This window comes from Balaenoptera borealis, assembly GCF_965194805.1.
Source record: "Balaenoptera borealis genome assembly, chromosome: 4".
In the NCBI taxonomy this organism is placed as follows: Eukaryota; Metazoa; Chordata; class Mammalia; order Artiodactyla; family Balaenopteridae; genus Balaenoptera; species Balaenoptera borealis.
Genome location: NC_138861.1, coordinates 91,265,349 through 91,272,774, shown reverse-complemented (window position 1 = coordinate 91,272,774; position 7,426 = coordinate 91,265,349).

The window sequence follows — 7,426 nt, the reverse complement described above, 5'->3', positions numbered from 1 at the left end:
ACTATATTTTTTTGTTTACCCAGGATATGCCATGTCTTCATAAGCATCAGGAACCAGGTCTGTCTTGGCTACTAATGTATCCCCAGTTCATGGTAGTCACATAATTTTGGCTTTTTTGAATGATTGATTGAATAAATGATAATCATAGAGCCTTGGATATGACAGAGAATAATCACTTTTCTTTTGTAAAGTAGGAGTTAAAAAGTATTAATTGCTATAGGAAAAGGTGATTAGGTAAATTATATAAAAGTCAAAACATGCTTTAGCAAAAACATGGAGGTGGGTGGCTCCTTTGTAGAAAAAGTCATGGAAAACCATGAGACATAGAAAGAGAAATAATTTTGTCTGTCATCAAGTCAATTTTTTAAAAATTTTATTGATATTGAAATTTAGAAGAGAGGACGTAAGGAATTTGTTCACGTTTATGCAACTAGTTGGAGGTACCATGATTCCCTGCTCGGTTTCAAATAAATAAATTTTATAAATGAGAAAAATGCATGCAAACATAGTTTATTTTTGCTCTGTGGTATCCACCTCCTATTTAATTTTAACCATATGTTTTGTTTACATGGATTATAATCATCATTTTAATTGAATATCTTGGCATGAGATTTCCCTGTTGGCAATTACCATTCAGCCTATAACTTGAACATTAAGATTGCTAAAACAAGTCAGTTAAAATTTATTGTGTCTTTTATTTGCAAACCACTATGCTAAGCTATTTGATGAGATAATCAGAGGGAAAAATAGCCAATCCTGTACTTTAAGAAATTTAAATACATTTATACATATGAAACATACCCAAAGTAGACAATTCATTCAGTGTTAATCTAGATAGAGTGCACAGAGAGCAACCATATACATTTGAATATATTTCAATATCCCTGAAGGTCACATGATCCTAGACCTTATTCCTTGATCATGAGTGATATAAGGCAAACTGTCTAAACCTAGATTTGAGAGCCCATAAGTCCAGGTACCTCTCTCTCAAGTCCTCAATTACAGTGGTCCATTGAGTTTTTGAACAAGTAGACAATGGTTCCATAGACAATAAATGATATGCATATGGTAGAGTCAGATAAGGAAAATTTCAAGAAGAAAACAATGTAAGGACTAGTTTTGCCGACTGTAACAAGGACTAGCTTTGCAGACTGTAAAGGGAAACACAATTTTTGGTACAGTTAATTCATTGATTTTCAGCCTTATTTTCTCACCTAAAAGTTGAGGAGTCTGATTATGTGATGTCCCAAGCAAGAGTCTTCAAAGCCAAAATGTGATGTATATACTCCTGTGAATATTTAAAATCTCTCTAGGAGATACACACACATAAATAATCTTTAGGAAACTATTTTTCAGATATCCAACTTCCTACTTCAAAAAACCTATGGTCTCTTGGCTCTGCTTTCCAATATTTCTTTTTACCATGACCTGTCTGTTCTCACTCCGCAAAATTAAGACAAATTTTCTGTCTTGAATCACATTACAGAGCCATCCTAGCCATATCTTGAATCTGATTGAGGGTCTAGTAAGAGCAAAACAAGGCATATTGAGGGGGTCAGTGCCTTATTTCACCCCCAGTATAAACTCTTAGTAAATTTCCTGTTAAACCTATCTAGTATTCTATTATAGAAATTCAGAGGAAGTGAGATGAATCATGGAAGCATGCATTAACAGGCTTTTAAGAAATAAAAAATCAAATTAGACATTTTTCTGACACAAAGTTTGCTTTGACTGATTGACTTTACGAATTGGCTTTTCTAATTAGATTACAGTGGTCATTGTCTATAAAAAGAAAATCCACAGTTCTAAGATTTGATGAAAATATATTTAAAGCACATAAGAATGTGCATTATGCTTTATGAAAAATCTACAGTTATGATAAAATATTTAGATTTCAATTCAAAATGTTCTATGGCTATGTATTTTCCCAGGATTATTTTAAGGGGTGCAGAAGCAAAAAGGTTTGAAAACCATCCAGTTCCTTCTAATATGAATGCAACTATTATTGTATCAGGCAGAGAGGGAGTGGATAAGAACATACTAATATCTTTTATGTTAAAGAGAGGAAACAGAAATGTAGCAAACACTTTAACCTTAAGACTCTGCTTTACCTCTCTCTCAATGCATGTGATCCTTTTCAAGTGTAGGAACCACTGTGAATTATCCATTTCCTGGGTGTCTTTATGTTTTATATATTTATATTTTTCCTCTACAAAAACATTAAAGCTAGCATTTTCAGGTGAGCATCCCAGCAAGCACAGGTAGACAGTTGTAGTTCAGAAGGCAAGGCTAGGTAACTTGTGATCTATAATCAAGTATATCAAAAATAATAATCAAACATCAGACAGAAACCTTCCTTTGGGGAGAGGGGAAATGTTTCAAAAAGTTTCTGTGAAACGAGACCCGACCAATCCACCTATTAAGACCCAATCAAAAAGCATCCTCTTCTTTCTTTCTGAAATGTATTGATGTTCTTTCAGTGATGTAGACTTAGAGGAGCAGTGATTACATAAAATTTCTCTTTGAAAGATTTTGAACTATGCCACACAGGCTGTGTTAATAATGAAGCTGTAGCTACTGAGGTGAACTCATCTAACTTATACAAGAGCCTTAATGTAAACAGCCTACCAAGAGAGATACACAGACATGAAAATATTTGCAGGGGAATTTATTACATTCTCTATGGGAAAACAGATTAAAGTGGAGGAAAATGTACACAAGCCTTTCAACAGTGAAAAATATCAACTAAAAGACAAAGCTGTCAAAAACCATATTCCCAAGAAGCTGGAGGATGATTTCAGGTTCCCAGAGCTGCAAAGTGAATCAAATAAATTTCATTTTGTTATTTAGTTGCTGAGAATGAAGTCTTTCTAGCAGAGCAGGAAATATTTCCTTCTCTATGTTTTATTTATTTGAAGCAGCTGTTGGGAAACAATGAAATTTGGCGCCTAGTTGAGGATAATAGATTTTATTAACCACAAATTTATTTGCATATACCAGCATAACAGACCCACAAGGGAAATTAGTGAACTAGAAAAGCTTGAACAAAAGAAGCGTGTGTATAGACCGCATGGCCTTGAGATGGTTCATTTCCAGGTATGATACTCAGCTTTATCATTATTAACTTTCTTGCTAATGTAATGATTCAATTTAATTCTGAATTTTCAAGTGAGATGGATAATTTAACTGAGCTGGTTGTTGCCGTCACTACTCTGAAAGACAGCCTTCTGCTTGTGCTGATCAATTTGGCTACATTTTCTTAAATTCACATTTTCATGTAACATCTGATACTAAGACATGTCTGTACCAGTTTGATCATTCCAGGACAACAGACAATATTTCAATGCCTAAGTAAAACAGATTTAATTGCTAAACAAGATTTCAAGGAACTGAACTTCATTTTAATCACAAACAAGCTGCAAGGCAATTTTCAATTACAGCAAGCTTTTTATTTTTCTCCAGCTGTGTATCCCTGCTGATTCCTGAAATTACATGTAAGTTGTCCCAGATTTTGAAGTAGTGTACCTACTGAGGTTTTTCTTTTGTCAGTTGATGAAGTATCTGTGATTAGAACCTAAATAAATTGGCATTTATAAGATGCATTACCCCACCCTGTATATTTCAGGACATGATGATTGAGCATGAAGAAGGTCTGCACTATCCCCTAGTGACAGGAGTGTTCCTAATTAGGCTGCTGGTGTTACAAGTACTCACCTCTTCCGCAGGAACATCAAAAGATAATGTGGGAACTAAGCCCTTGAAAAAGTAGTCTGTTGGGTATTAGACAATCAGGTCAATAATGCATTGTATTTTCAAAGTTCTACAAAGTTGCAGCTTTTAGAGAAGTTTGCTGTGTGAGGCCCAGAGTTTATTAATTATTATCATCTTACTACAAAGCCCGACTGTAGGGGAAGTTGAAACAGATGTCCTTAATTTTGGAGGGTCAGAAGAAAATCTGGCTTTTAAGAGAAATTAAGGATAGCATCATTTAAAGATAGAGGAGAACAATGCTAATGGAACACATGAAAGAAAAAAATGTTTTATTTCAACTTGCAGGATTTATTTGTTTTCCTTACTAACCTAATTACCATTACTATTACTAATTACTATTTTTTCTGTTGCTTCTTCTTTGACCCTTTATTTATTCAATAGTCACTCACCAAATATGTAACTGACAGCTATGATATGAAAATTTTTACTGCTTTTGCTAAGTACTGATTCACACAAAGATATTTATAAAGACATAGGGGGATTGCAATAAAAGGTGAGATCAAGAATACCAAACAAGACAAAAGGTAAGAAAGATTTCAAGTAGAAGAGAAAAATGATATCAGATAACTCCAAGTCAAATTTGTATAATTTTATGAACAGATGTAAGGGGGTAGCTTATCCTAGAAATGAGAGAATAATATAAAGGCACAAAAGAAAAAAGAAATCAGCAACTGGGTCTCAGGATTATAAGTAATAACTTTTGGATCCGTTTTAGACTGGTAAAGATAGATCGATGTAAAATTGTGAAAGACTATTCTCTTGGCAATGAAAGCCGTTGGAAAGGATTAACGAGAGCACTGCATTAAAAAAAACAAACAAAAAAAGGTTTGAGAAAATTAATGAGATGAAATATTTGAATATGTTTACAAGAGTGAGAAAGTGGGGGCAAGAAAATCACTTGAGGGAATTTTGCTAAAATTAGAGATATTTAATGGCTGAGGTGGGTGTAGACTCTAAGACTTAACTCGCTGCTGGAGGTGTTGACTGTGAGACTTGAAGATAAGCTTTGAAAATTGGAAAATGTGTAAAGAAATAATGAACTGGAAAGATATGTTGACAATGCAAGTTAAATGCAAACAATGCAAGTTAAATGAAATTAAATTTTAAAATTGGCTTAAACTTAAAAATCCAAAAGTATTGTTTTCTTTGTAATAAACTGCTGTGACTGAACATTGTGATTTGGGGCTTCAATAAAAAGCATACAAACATTTATGTAACATATATGATCTTTCACAAGTTATAAATTTGGAGATGCAAAACACAGTAACTATTTTTCCCATAACCTAACTTTCTCTATCAAGTTTCTCTACCCATTAACACACCATCATCACTGACAACAATGACAATTTAAGAGATACCTATAAGAACATTGATAGAAAGATTGTGTGAAGATTTACACCTTTTCTAAAGAGGATTTCTTTACACTGAAGTCAGCTCAACTAATTTTGCAGAAATGCTCATCAGGTATGTGAATTTTAATTTATGGCAAAATTTCTGATCTTCAAAGTGACCACCGATCCTGTTGCACAACTGCTCTGTTGTATAACTTTATTCTAATTTCCATGTAACTCTGAATCCTATTCCTTTTTAATCGCTAACTTGTGACATATAGTTTCATATCTCACTATCTAGTGAACGTCTATTATTTCTTAATAACCATTTCTCATTTCATTTGATAATCTTATGGATTTAGGCACACAACCGTATCACATATATATGTGGGTATGTGTGTAGGTAAAATCCTAGTGGGATGACACAGGAAAGAGTGCCTAAAGAAAGGGAAGAAATCACTGACCACCTGCCACACAGTAGAATATTTCCATTTAGCAGAATACCTATTAAAATATCTTTTTTCCTTATAGCCCAGTTAGTTCCTCCTTGTCTCCCTAGATCTTTTCAAGTAATCTCAGTTATTGTGTATTAATTCAGCTCACAGGCAAATTTAAACTGAATGTAAAACCTAAAAATTATTATAAATAATTATTTTAATTTATAATTAATACTTTAATTTAAAACATAATATAAACTGTGATTTGTAAAATAGTGCTCATGGATATTTTATTTTAAAAACATTGCCCTTTGACATTACATGACTCTCATTTCTTTATTCTACACTAAACCACTAAATATTTAATACATATTTAGATATTCATGTTTCTCCCGTTTAAAAAAAAATTTCAACTGAGTAAATTTGAAGATCTAATTGACTTTATTCAACAATCCATGAATCAGGAAGCATCCCATCTAGTAAAGAGAAAGGCCCTGGAAGGAACTATACAAAATGGAAGGTTTTTATAGAAAAGGGGCTGGACAAGGAGGTTATTAGCAAAAGAAAAGGGAAGATTGTTGAGCCAAGGTCACCTTCCCTTAGGAGAAAGGGCAGGAGGTCTTATCATGTAGATTACCTCACCATGGCTGACTGGGAAATTCCAGAGTGATTTATTCAAAATTTCACTCCTGGGAGAGGCAGAAACTGCAATTAGGTTATGTACTAAGTCTTGGTGATGTTTCCCACAAGTGGCTTCATTTTGTGCTGCTTATTTCATTTTTAACACCTCAGATTGAAAACCAACAAAAAATAATTTAATAAAATAAATGTATTTTAACTAGGGTACAGAGATTTTTATTCAAAATGTTTTCTTCCTTCATTAATTTCTACTTTCTATGAATCTATCAATTAGATATTTTACATTTGTATAATATATACATAGAAAAGTCAATCTTTGTGTATCTATGGTGTATGTGTGAAATAAATCTCACAAGAAATAGCATTACCTTGAAATGAATATCAATTTACTATATTTTAGAAGTTCATATTTCACTGACATACTTACTCTGTTAGGTAATATTTTAATTATACATTTTAATAACTAATTCTAGTTATAACTTCCAGTATAACACTTATTGTTGGCATTAAACTTTTTTCTTATTGGAGAAAGGGTGAATCATGAAAAGCTTAAATTGTAAATTAACTTCCATTAGGTCACAGTGCTTTGTGATATACTCAATAAATATTACATTTTTGGTACTTAACTTGTATTTTTCCTACTGATGCCAAAATCTCAGCCTCTGTGCACGGGTGCCGACTGAATCTCAGAGACAGAGTTTTGGGTGAAGTAAGAAAGAATAGCTTTATTGCTTTGCCAGGCAAAGGGGGACACAGCAGGCTTGTGGCCCTCAAAACTGTGTGTCCCAACCTGGGAGGGTTTGGTGAGCAGTTTTATAGCAGTGGTTCAAGGGCAGCATTAATGATGAGATTAAGGGTGTGCAGGGTCTGCACTCCTTTAATCTAGACTCAGGTGGTGTCTTGAAGAGCTTCTCTGGTTCCTTTAATCTGGAATGAAGAATGCTAACATCTTCCATTTGTTGGGGGTTTTAGTTCTGCAAAGAGCTCAAAGATATTGTTATGTGTATCCCTTGAGGCGGAACCAGGACGCTGCCCCAAGACTGCACTATTGTTTCCTGGCTGCTCCTCCTTTTTCTCTGCATTCCCTCCCTTCCTGGATTATCAACTGTTTGGATTTGCCCTTTGGAACTCAGGGAAGGTCATGAAGGCTGGAGTCTATTCCCTACAAACAAGAAACTTGAGACACAGAAAGGCTTCCATGCCCAGGAACCCCAAAGGGTCCTGCTCGGTTTCACTATCAGAAATGTA